This window comes from Macaca fascicularis, chromosome 11 (genome assembly GCF_037993035.2).
Source record: "Macaca fascicularis isolate 582-1 chromosome 11, T2T-MFA8v1.1".
NCBI lineage: Eukaryota > Metazoa > Chordata > Mammalia > Primates > Cercopithecidae > Macaca > Macaca fascicularis.
This window is the reverse complement of record NC_088385.1, coordinates 120,535,287-120,548,056: the sequence shown is the minus strand read 5'-3', so window position 1 is coordinate 120,548,056 and position 12,770 is coordinate 120,535,287. Positions and strand designations below refer to the sequence as shown.

Genomic DNA, 12,770 nt, shown 5'->3' with positions numbered 1-12,770 from the left:
TGTTGAAAATTTCCTCACACTGTATTTTCTTCTGCTCCCCAAATCCCCAACTCCCTATGCTTGGGACTTTTCCCAAAAACCTGGTTATTTATAAGTCTGCAGGAAGATCAAGACCATCATATAGCTAATTTAAAAAAATTGTTGAGCACGTGTTAAGTATTTTGTTTCCATTATCTCCTTTAATCCTCCCAATAGCAAGATGAGGAAAAATGTTCTCTTTCAACCCCTTGCTAACTTCACATATATTTATTGAGGCCAGGCACAGTGGCTCATGCCTGTAATCCCAGCATTTTGGGAGACCAAGGTGGGCAGATCACTTGAGGTCAGGAGTTCAAGACTAGCTTGGGCAACATAGCAAGTCCTCATCTCTACAAAAAATAAACAAAAATGAGCTGGGTGTGGTGGCACACACCTATAGTCTTAGCTACTCCAAAAGGTGGGAGGATAGCTTGAGCCCAGGAGGTTGAGGCTGCAGTGAGCTATTATTGCACCACTGTACTCCAGCCTGAGCAACAGAGCAAGACCCTGTCTCAGAAACAAACAAAAAACATTTATTGAGCACCTATAGCATGCCAGACACTATGGTTAGGCAGTGAACGTACCCAGATCGTGCCCTCAAGAACCCATAAACAGAGAGTTGTAACTCAATTTGACAAGTGAGGGGAAAGGGCCCATGGGCTCTAGGTTCAGAAAGGGCTGATACCCCAGGAGGCTCCAGCACCTACTGGTTATGTGACCTTGGGCAAGAAATGATGGGTCTCGGAGCCCCAGTTTCCTTGACTTTCAATTGGGAGGAAACATATATCCCCTTCTTAGAATGATTGTGAGGATTCCATGAGATAACACATGTAACATAGTAAGTGCTCAATAAATTTTATTATGGTTGCTAAAATGGAACTAAAACAATTCTTTTTGGGCTGGGCACAGTGGCCAGACCTGAAATGTCAGCACTTTGGGAGGCCAAGGCAGGAGGATCATTTGAGGCTAGGAGTTTAAGAGCAGCCTAGGCAACATAGCCGGACCCCTCTCTACCAAAAAAAAAAAAAAAAAAAAAAAAAAGGTCTTTTCTTTTCTTTTGTTTTGTTTTTAATTAGCCAGGTGTGGTGGTGGTGCACAACTTCAGTCCCAGTCACTTGGGAGGCTGGGCTGGGAGGGTTGCTTGAGCCCAGAAGGTTGAGGCTGCAGTGAACTGTGATCACACCACTGCACTCCAACCTGGGTAGCAGAGAGACTCTACCTCTAAAAAAATAAAAAATTAAAATTAGAAAATTTATCTTTTCTCTCATTCAATGGGTTTTATGCAGGTGACACAGATTCAGGAGGTGGATGAAAGCAAAGAAAGCCATCAGCGTTGCTCTCTGCCCATTCTAGACCCTTATTGGTTCGGTGATCCCAGGAAGCAAGAAAGAGGGACCTGAGTAGGGATGTACCTGTCCTCTATGCCCAGCAGTAGAATTACTGGGGCATGAAGTATTTGTAGACTTAATCTGACTAAGTCATGCCAGAATGTGCTATGCAGCTGGGTTCCTGTGTCCCCACGTCCTCACCAACACTTTGTATTTCTCAGGTTTCTAATCTGTGTCAATCTCATAGTTAGCAAGCAGTAGCTCTGCAATGAAGTTGTAGGAGTATTTTTTATATTTAAGTCTATCAGCTAACTTAGGAACAGTCTAGGGATCAAAGGGAAGAAATCTTGTTAGAAAATGGGAGATGCAAGAGGGAAGTGCAAGTCCTCAAAGGGAGGCTTTCTGAGGAACCCCGATTCATAGAGAAGGGCAGGAACCCATGGAGGCTGAAGCTGCCTTCTTGCCAGCCATCTGCTCCTGAGTTGATGGTTCTCTGGAAAGGGAAGAATGCCTGTAACTGAGTTCGTACCATCTCCCTCTCCCAGAGGCTGGCACACAGTAGGCATTCATGGTTTGCTATTGAATGAACACATGGGCATAGAATGAGGCCGCAGTCTTGCAATCTAAAATATAAGCTCCAGGCAGGGGAATGCAGTGAACTCCACTTTCCTGATCTGAAAACACAATCTCCCAGGGTCCCCTGGAAGGCTGTTTTTCAGGAAGAAGAGTGGAAAGTGCCTATTGATTTTCCTTTATCACGAAGTGATAAATTTGCTGATTGACATCATGTAGCAATGACAAGCACACAGGAGTGTGTGGGCCCTGAGCAAACAGAGAATATTCTGCAAGCAGGCAGTGAGCTGCAGCCGGCTCGAGCAGGTTCCCAAGAGCCGACCAGCACATGTACAGGAATTTGGCAAGCCGGGTGTTCAACCATCCATTAAAAATTAACTTAAATAAGGTTACGATTAAATCAATCATATTAAAGCAAAGATAATAAACACTCCAAACTCACCACATCCTGATTATTTGTCTAAGTTTTACTATGATCTGTGCTTCTGAGGTTATTTCTATCTATCGTTTCCGGGTGGTAGAACTACTCTATAACGGTATGCGACTGCCTATCTCTTCCAGACTCTATCCGGTGATGTCAGATGGGAATATTTACACTGAAGAAATTGACAAACTCTGCAAATCAGGGTTTCTTTGTAGAGCCGGCTGTTAAATATTTTACCAACACCCCACTGCCTAAAGCCCTTGTGGTGGCTGGAGACACACTGTCCTTTTTGTTTGCCTATCTAGAAGCACAGAGAGGGAAAGAACCCTTGATTTATTTGTGTTGGGGCAAGGTGTGGGAGATGGAAACAATGCAGAGAATCAAATGCCATACTTGTGCCCCACAGCAGCCAGGAGGGAGAAGCAAGCTACACCGGCTTTCAAAGTATCCATCCATCCGTCCTCCTCCACCCCTACTAAGAAAGGCCAGACATTATCCCTGCTGAATCTCCACCATCTTCTCCTAACCACTCTAACCACCCCACGTCTTGCCGACAGTTTGCTGCAGGAGAATGAGACAGTGTTTTTCGTCCTGAGAATGACTCCCGATAATTGGGGCTCCTACTTGCTATTTCTCTGCCTTCTATTTTGCCCGAAAAATGCCTCACAGTAATTGCCCATCCTCTGGCACGGAGAGGGAGCCAGCCCTTCTGCCGTTCAAACTCCCAATTGGGCTATTATCGCCCCGGCCCACTTTCCCTTAAATGGCCCTGCGCCGATTTGTCGACATTTTGAAGAAGAGAAACTCATCTTTCTCAGCCTCAGACAGAAAGAAGAGAAGATGGGAAAGCTCGTTTTATCTTTCTAGGATGCTAGGCAGTGAGATTGCTTCTCTCGCGTGCTCTCACTTTTTATGTTTTCAATAAAAAGATGAGCTAATTTGTTGTTCCCATTTCATAGATGGGGAAGCCAAGGCTGGTAATGGACTATACACTTACTCCCCTAATGAAAGTAGGATTGGAGGCAGAACCATTTTCAGTGATTTACAGGCACTTAGACATTCTTACCTTGAAGGCTCCTCCCCGCATCATTAACAAACCCACTAAAAGCACAACACACCCATTTCCTAGAGCTGGTTTTGCTATAAAAAAATGTTTGAAAGAACTTTTCACATTTTCCTTTTGTAAATTGATTGTAAGGAACTCACTGAATCGATGGTTTGGTAGGATGGCTCAGCCATTCCACCGGTGCTGGTAGAGTGAGAAAATCTCAACTCAAACTAAAGAGGGACTTTGTTTAGGAATATAAATGGGTGATAACGACTATTTTTTAAAGAGAAAGACAAAAATTTAGGAAGATGGTTACTTCTTGCAAGGAGGGAGGGCGTTAGAATCAGTGTGTGCAGTCAGTGGAAGTTACTAGCACGTTCTAGTGTTGGGATGGGTGGCTGGTTCACAGGTATTCATTAGGTTATTGGGAAGGAGGGAAGCAAGGTGAGAGGGAGGGAGAGGGAAGGAGGTCATGAATGGAAAGAAAAAGAAAACCTGCCCCGCAAATTGTTTTTATATGCAATGAAATTTTTATGAATGTCAAATTGAACTATTAGGGCAGTTGACATAAAATGCGTTGTGTAGGCTTGCAATCAAGCACTTATTAATTTTGAGTTGGGGGTTTTCTTTTCCTATTTTGCAGCCAACCCTTTTCCTCTAGGTCTCAAACCTTTTCCTGGTTGCTGAAAAGCCCCAGCGAGGGCCCCAGACCCAGCGCCTCTGGTACCCTCGGGATGCTCCGCTGGGATGTACCCAGGAGGTCTCGGGGATTCTGACGGAGACTGAAGGCCCCTGTATCGTCTCCTTGCACAGACGTTTCTCTGGGACCCCTCCTGCCCCTTTCAGGAATGCTGACAAAGCCCACACCAGGTCTCTAATGTCTCTATCCCTCCTGTCACAACCACACAGACACACCTTCAGACATTTTCTCCTTCCACACGCTCGTGCTGGCATCAGAGCCTTTCTTCTCCAACCAAGGCAAAGCTGAGACCAAGGGGGTGCAGTCTTAAGCCACGGGTCTCCCCTGGCCTGGCTTGGGGGTCTGGTCCCAGAGAAGCTCCCTCTTCCCCTTCCCCTCCCCCTGATTCTCCAGAGCTTCCCCCTTCGGTGAAAGAAATACTTTGCGAGGATGTTAGGTCTTTGTTGGGGAGGATGAGGACGAAGCATAAAGGGTCTGAAAAAGTGAAATGGGGTGTGTGGGGTGGAGAGAGGGAGGGGGCAGCGAGGGGAAGAGGACGGATTCTCCGTATCTAAAAGGGAATTAAAGTGCTTTTGCTGGAGTGAAGAAATCAGCTGAAGAATGGCCCGAGAACAAAAGCAGAAAGTCTGTGGACAAGCCCGGCTGAATAGGGCCCGATCCCCTTAAGTTTGTAAGCCCCCCTCCCCCGCGCTTTAAGCCTTCCTTACTTACTTCTGCTGAGAACAAACGCCAGGGAGGAAAACACAGCCAGGGGAGGGGAAGAGGGGAATGGCAAAACTAGGGGAGAAAAACCTAAAATAAAAGGTAATCCCTCCGGCACTTTGCCCTCCTAGAGCCTACCAGGGATCTGATTAAAGGTCCTAGATGAAGCCATTCCGCTATTCACATGCAAGAAGCAGGATTTACAAGAAAAGAGAGAGGGAAGAATAGGCGGAGAGGAGAAAAGGGGAATTATTTGTGTCCCTTAATGCTTGTTAAGCACTCCTCTTTGCTACACACCAGACAAGACAAGGCTCAGAACTCACAGAAAAATCTTGGGCAACCCTCCCCCGAGCCCCCTCGGCCTCTGCCCAGCCCGAGGCCAAAGTGACCTACAGACACACAGACACACAGACACACAGACACACACACACACACACACACACACACACACACACACACACGCAGGCACACAAAAACAGCCGTGGGCAAAGCTGCTGGGCCAAGCCAGACTCACAAAGAGAATAGCAATTAACCTCCGTCCCTGGCTGACAGTGATCTAATCAAACCAGCCCTCCTGGGCTCTTCCGGTGCTCAGAGCTTGTGGTCCAGGCTGCAAACTGTTTGGGACAGGCCGGGAGAGAAAGTGAGGATCCGGAAGTCCTGAGGGATGGTTGTGACTTTCTGATGATGCTGAAGAAGCTGGTCGAGAAGTCGTTCAAAGATGCTCTACTGTGTCCTGCCTCAGGACCCTTGCTCATGCCAGGCCTCTGCCTGGGATGCGCTTCCCCACCCTCCTGACAGTTAACTTGCAGCTCCGACTGGGGAAGGCTTCCTCAAGCAATCTTCCTTCTCCCACAGACCACCTCACACTTCCTTGTTCTTGGCCCTCCAAAGACGCTGGAACTTGGTAATTTACAATAAATGTGTGAAACATTATAACTTATAATTCATAAGGTATAAATACATTTATAAATAAATGTGTAAACACATTATGTGTGAAACACTTACACATTTATTTCTTGTTGCACTTGTTCAGTGCTTATCTCCCCCACTAGAATATCAGAGACACAAAAAAAGGAGACCCAGATCCCAGGGTCTGGAATCCCAGCACCCCCATGCCAAAGACTGGTGCTGGTCTTTGCATCGAGACGCTGCTCTATAAATTCTCACACAATGAATGAATGAAGGAATGAAGGAAGGAATGAATGAATGAACAGGGAATTGGGTCAGAAGGGACCAACTTATCCATCAGGCACAGGAAGCACAGTGTTTAGGGCTCACAGTACTTCAAGGGGTCTGTATAAATGTTTTAATGTTAATTGAATGTTTTAATGTTAATTTCTTTTAAAATCAAAAGAAAACATGAATATAATAATAATGTGTATATATATATAAATGGATCTAGGCTGGATTACATTCATGTTTATACCTACACAGTCATGAAATATAATTTTTATTTTTTTTATAGAAAAAAGAGCCCATGAATGTCATAATGTGGCCCTAGGTCAGAAAGGGGAATTGGCCAAAGATAAGGGGAATGGAAGTCTGGGGACTTCTTTCCTCCATACTGGGAGGGGCAATTCAAGATCACATGGGTTTCTTTCATTCGTCTACTTATTCATTCAAAAAGCATTGGATGCAGGGCACAGTGGCTCACACCTGTATTCCTAGCAGTTTGGGAGTCTGAGACTGGAGGATCGCTTGAGGTCAAGAGTTCGAGACCAGCCTAGGCAACATAGTGAGACCCCCCCTCCCCCACCATCTCTACAAAACATTAAAAAATCAGTTGGGCATGGTGGTGTGCACCTGTAGTCCCAGCTACTTGGGAGACTGAGGAGGGAGAAGGCTTTGAGCCCAGGAGGTTGAGGCTGCAGTGAACTGTGATCATACTACTGCACTCCAGCCTGTGCAACAGAGCAATCCCCTGTCTCAAATAAAATAAAATAAAATAAAAAGACATGATCACAAACTGGGGTCAGTGCTCTGAAAATCTCATGTCCTCTGAAACCTCCAACAGGGAGGTGAGACACTGAAACTGAGACCTGAAGGAGGTGCAGGGATTTGCCAAGGGACGAGAGAAAGAAGGTGGTGCAGGTTTGAGGCAACTGCAAGAATGAAGGCCTTGGGGTTGGAAGGAATGTGGCATACGGGTGGGGCTGCAGCCTCCTGAGAGAGGGAGTGAGGAGGGAAGTGGGCACTGGGCAAAGCAGAGTGTGGGAGAGCTTTTGTATGTGTCAGGGAAGGCGAGGTTATGCTACAGTAACAAACAGCCCCAGTAGTTTGTTTCTCACCCAGTCTCGTTTTACTGTGGGTTAGCAAGGAGGCTTTGACTGTAGGAGGTCACTTGAGGACCCAGGTGGTTGGAGGCATCATCTGGGCCCAACTTTCCATGACTGCAAAGGTAAGTGTTCATAAAGACTCAGCCTGGATATGACAGTGTGATCTTTTTAAGTGGCCTCCTTCAAGTGGTCACAGAAGCTCATTCCTGCCACATGCCTGGAAGGCAGAGAATAAAACATTTGGGAACAGCCCTAATGACCACCACAGATGACTCCCAAAACTATGATGGTACAAAGAAAACTTTCCAAATTAAAGTGATGTCCATGAACGCTGTCCCCAATCCACTGGTGTTCCAGAAACTATTCTAGGTAAACCTCCTCCTCACACACCATCAGTCTATTTTAGCACCCCTGCTTGAATGGATCCTTCTTTCTCATTTCAAAACAGATTATCAAGATACCAAAACACAAGAAGAGCTGTTCTAAGTGTCCCTTTAATGAGCTTATTTTCTTTTCAGACTGAGTCTCACTGTGTCACTCTGACTGGCGTACAGGGGCACAAACATGGCTCACTGCAGCCTCAAACTCCTGGGCTCAAGTGATCCTCCCACCTTAGTCCCCTGAGTACTTGGGACTACAGGTGTGCATCACCATGGCTGGCTCATCTTTTTCTTTTTTCTTTTTTTTTTAAATAGAGATAGGGTCTTTGTATGTTGCCCAGGTTGGTCTTGAACTCCTGGCCTCAAGTTATCTTTTTTTTTTTTTTTTTTTTGACATGGAGTCTCGCTCTGCCACCCAGGCTGGAGTGCAGTGGCACGATCTTGGCTCACTGTAACCCCTGCCTCCCAGGTTCAAGCGATTCTTCTCCCTCAGCCTCCTGAGGAGCTGGGATTACAGGCATGCGCTACCACGCCTAGCTAATTTTTGTATTTTTAGTAGAGATGAGGTTTCACCATGTTGGCCAGGCTGGTCTTGAATTCCTGACCTTAAGTGATCAGCCCACCTCGGTCTCCCAAAGTGCTGGGATTACAGGTGTGAGCCACCATGCTTGGCCTCAAGTGATCTTCTCACCTCAGTCTTTTAAACGCAAATCCAATTAAAGCATCTCTTGGACTCAAGATTTTCAGTAGATCCCTGTTGCCATCACACCTTGGCCTCAAAGCCCTGTGGATCTGGCCCCTGTCTGCCTTTCCAGGGTTAGTCTCACACTTGTCCCCCATCCTCTAAGCCCCATTCACAGGGGCTCTTCTGTTCCTAGAAGATGCCTTCGTCCCTTTTCCTGGACTCATTTGCAACCAGTGCCCTCTGCCTAGAAGAAGAGCCACCTAATTAACTCTTCCTCCACATCCATGCTCAAATGTGCCCCAGCCTTCCTGAACACACACACACCCACCCTCACTGGGATATTGTGTCTGCTTGTTATTATATAACCTCTAGTTATTCCCTGTACTTTTTCCTCCTATGTTTTATCACAGTTTGTAATTAATAATTATGGGAATATTTTGCTGAATCTGTCTCTCCCCCTTGCTCATAAACTCCTGAGGGCAGGGGCTGGCTCTTTTGTTTCCTGCTGTATCCCTAGATCTTCGTGCAGACCTAACACATAACAGGTGCTCAAAGAATATTAATGCAAAGCATGAATGAACAAATGCTGCAGTCTTTTCAAGTGTGGCACTTGGAAAAGCACCCCTTTTTAAGTGATACAACCTCGGCTCAGCTTCTTGCTGAAAGCCCAATGCAGCCACTCTGGTGTCTCTATATGAACTTTATTTATTAGATTTAAAGTCCTTTTTTTGAGGTTTTCATTTTTATTTTTATTTTTATTTCATTTTATTTTTGAGACAGAGTCTCTGTCTCTGTCGCCCAGGCTGGAGTGCAGTGGCGGGATCTCGGCTCACCGCAACCTCCGCCTCCTGGGTTCAAGCAATTCTCCTGCCTCAGCCTCCTAAGTAGCTGGGACTACAGGCACCCACCACCACACCCAGCTAATTTTTGTGTTTTCAGTAGAGCTGGGGTTTTGCCATGTTGGCCAGGCTGGTCTCAAACTCTCGACCTCAAGCAGTCCACCTGCCTTGGCCTCCCAAAGTGCTGGTATTACAGGCATGAGCCACTTTGCCTGGCCCAAGGTTCTCATATTTTAATTTCCATTGGATTGGATACCCAGCATAGGAGGGCAGGGTGATGCCCTGGTTAGGATGCATACGTGGTACACTGGCCACTAGCACGAGGTCTTTATGCATGTGACACCTCCCACCCCTACACAAGTCTTAAGAATTTTCTTGGGACCTCACTTTTTTCGTATGAAGAATAAGGCCAACAATACTTAGCTTGCTTACTTGAAAGAAATCATTAAGTGGGAAGCTGGACATAGTGGCTCACTCCTATAATCTCAGAACCTTGGGAAACCAAGGTGGGGTGATTGCTTGGGCTGGGAGTTCGAGACCAGCCTGAGCTATATAGCGAGACCCGCCCCCCCCCATCTCTACAAAAAGATAAACAAAAATTAGGCAGGCATGATGATGCATGTCTGTAGTCCCAGCTACTTGGGAGACTGAGGCAGGAGAATAATTTGAGCCCAGGGTTTTGAGGCTGTGGTGAACTATGGTGGTTGCCACTGCACTCCAGCCTGGGCAACAGAGATGCTGTGTCCAAAAATATAAAATAATAAAATAAAATATAAACAGGTGGTGATCATAAGGTAGGGAAGGATAGTGACAAGAGAGATCATAGATGTTTAGGAGCCTGGCAGATCTGAGTTTGAATCCCAGCCTCATCACTCACCAGCTGTGTGAGCTTGCATAAGTGATTTCATCTCTCTGAGCCTCAGTTTCCTTATCTGTAAAAATGGGTATAGTAAAAGTGCCTGAGAATTCGCAATACCACATGTAAAGCATCAGGTATATAGAGCAAGAGCTTGATAAGTGGCAACTAATGAAACTGTAAATTTTTTTTTTTTTTTTTTTTTTTTTGAGGCGGAGTCTCGCTCTGTCGCCCAGGCTGGAGTGCAGTGGCGCGATCTCGGCTCACTGCAAGCTCCGCCTCCCGGGTTCCCGCCATTCTCCTGCCTCAGCCTCCCGAGTAGCTGGGACTACAGGCGCCACCACCACGCCCGGCTACTTTTTTTGTATTTTTAGTGGAGACGGGGTTTCATTGTGTTAGCCAGGATGGTCTCGATCTCCTGACCTCGTGATCCGCCCGTCTCGGCCTCCCAAAGTGCTGGGATTACAGGCTTGAGCCACCGCGCCCGGCCAAAACTGTAAATATTAAATTAAAATTTAAGAGGAAAAATTGTCTCAGGTCTATCTGAGTTTCGGTATCTGATAAAAAGAACAGGAGCTGTGTTATTGCTCACTAGCACTATCTATGTACCAGGGATCGTGTATTTGTTTACTATGCATTTCGCATATTTTCTTCTAGTACAACATGCTTGATTGAGTTTAATTAGTCAATATTTAATGAGAACTGACCATGTACCAGACACTGTTCTAGGTGCTGGGAATATAGCCAAGAACAAGATGAACAAGAAGCCCTGTTTCTTGTCTAGAGAATTCGCAGTCTAGAGCTCTATATTCAGGAAGAAATTGAGCTTAGCAATCAGAAACGTATTGATTTTAGATCACTCCTCTCCCACCTTCAACCCAATCAAAAAAATGCTCCTAGTATAGTACAAAGTATGCTGATTTTTGAAACAAAAATTTTAGGTATGGTGGGATAGGGAGAGGCATCTACTGTTCAAGCCTCACCAACTCCACTGCCCCTCAAGGTCTTTAGCAAAGAGGAAGGAAAAAGGAAACTGGAATTTGGAAGACAATGGGGTGCATCAAATGGAGGAAGGTGCCTTCCCCACAAACCACAGAAACACACATGCATGCTCACACACGCACACAGGCATACACACACGCACACACACCTCAATTATACCTTGAGAAGCAGAGCTAATGGAAGCTAGATTGATTCAAAGATAACAATTAGGGAACAATTTTAATCCCTGCTGTGATTGAGACACACAGTTTATTTTTAATTTGTATCCATAATAAAAAATAATAATTAAAAGGGCTGGCAAATTGCAGCTTTTGCCAAGAAATTAGATTTACACTGCCCACCTTAACCCCATCAGAAACGCGATCTTCTCTCCTGCCTTCCATCTCTTCTGCCAGCACAACCCCATCGCGACTCGCTCCCGCTTCAAAGCCACAGACCCCATTTTAAATATAGAGATTCATTAATTAAAGGAGATGGGAAGTGAACTTTTTTTTAGCATCTACTATGTGCTGGGTATGATGCTAAATACATTCACATCGATTATTTCATTTAACCCTCATGACAACCCCGTGAAGAGAGAATCCCAGTTTACCCTCATCTTACAGAGGTGGAAACAGATGTATAGCTATTTGCTGAAGGTTACACAGAGAGAATAGGGCAGGGCTGGGTCTGAGCCAAGGTCTGGTTGACCAGATTTATTCTTCTAATTGCCTTTCCTGAGGGTGGGTGTTAAGCTTTGTCCTCCTTGACAAAAAAGTTGCCTTACCCACAATAGAATTTGCCCTAATTTATGCTTGGAGTTGCATTTCCACTCCAAGGCTGAAGTGTGAAGCAAACAGCTGGAAGGAAGGTTTACCAGCATTCATGTCCTCAGACCTTGGCTGATTTTCTAATATGGTGTGTCAATTGATTATTATAAAATAATTAGGGGAAGCTGGAAGGAAGAGGAAGAGAAGAAAGAAAATGAGGAAGAATAAGAAGAGGAAGAGAAGGGAGAAGGAAGGATGGAGGGAAGAAAACAGAAGGGAAAGAAGAGGAGGAAGAAGAGAAGAATAAATGAAAGGAGAAAGAGAAAGAAGACAAGATAGAGAGGAGGATGGAGAAAATTAGGAAGAGGAGGAAGGAAAGAGCCTCAGTCCAGGCTGCTTGGTTTCCAACATCTCTTCATTGGCACGATGTCCCAATCTTGCCTGTATTTGCATGCTTAGTTCAGAGCCTTCCTCCCCCAGGAAGACCTCCATAAAGTTAACCCCTAACTGAAAACAGCTGTCTTCCTGATGCCTCATAGCATTTGGTATCTTTCCTATGGTAGTTTATACCTCAGTGCTGTGGTTATTTGTGCAACTGTCTATCTCCCCTACTAAGTGTTACAGCTTTTTAAAAGAATTTATCTAGCAGGTTTTCAGTTTTTACTAGAAAATCACCTACATGAAAAGGGGAAAAGCCCAGCCATGGTGGCTCACACCTGTAATCCCAACACTTTGGGAGGCTAAGGTGGGTGGATCACCTGAGGTCAGGTGTTCACAACCAGCCTGGCCAACATGGTGAAACATCGTGTCTACTAAAAATACAAAAAATTAGCTGGGCATGGTGGTGGGTGCCTGTAATCCCAGCTACTTGTGAGGCTGAGGCAGGAGAATCGCCTGAACCCGGGAGGTGGAGGTTGCAGTGAGCCGAGATCACGCCATTGCACTCCAGCCTGGGCAACAAGAGTGAAACTCCATCTCAAAAAGAAAAAAAGCGGGGGTGAGGGTGGGGGAAAATCCTCCTCTACTAGGTTTTGAGGTCCCCCAAATTTGGGACCTGTCTTTACATCCTCCAAAGCGCCCAGCACTGTGCCTCATGCTTTTTCTTGGAAATCTCCTCCTTCTCTCATGGAACCTTCCTCCTTAGCCCATCATGCCCCTTGATTAAACTTCTTGAAAGAGGTGGGAGA

The 12,770-nt window shown here is 45.7% G+C and overlaps 1 long non-coding RNA gene and 1 other non-coding gene across 2 annotated transcripts in view; both read left to right on the top strand.

Annotated features, from left to right (window-relative positions):
- The window catches only part of LOC107126788 (uncharacterized), a 28,903-nt gene extending 22,678 nt beyond the window's left edge, over positions 1-6,225 (top strand). Inside the window, exon 4 of the long non-coding RNA XR_006690634.3 lies at positions 4,035-6,225. This is a non-coding gene — a long non-coding RNA (uncharacterized lncRNA). The remainder of the gene's footprint in view (positions 1-4,034) is intronic.
- A 5,971-nt stretch (positions 6,226-12,196) lies between these two features.
- On the top strand, positions 12,197-12,260 carry LOC123567767 (U7 small nuclear RNA). The gene has a single exon (XR_006690870.1). It is a non-coding gene; the product is annotated as a U7 small nuclear RNA (small nuclear RNA).
- Positions 12,261-12,770: the final 510 nt, after the last annotated feature.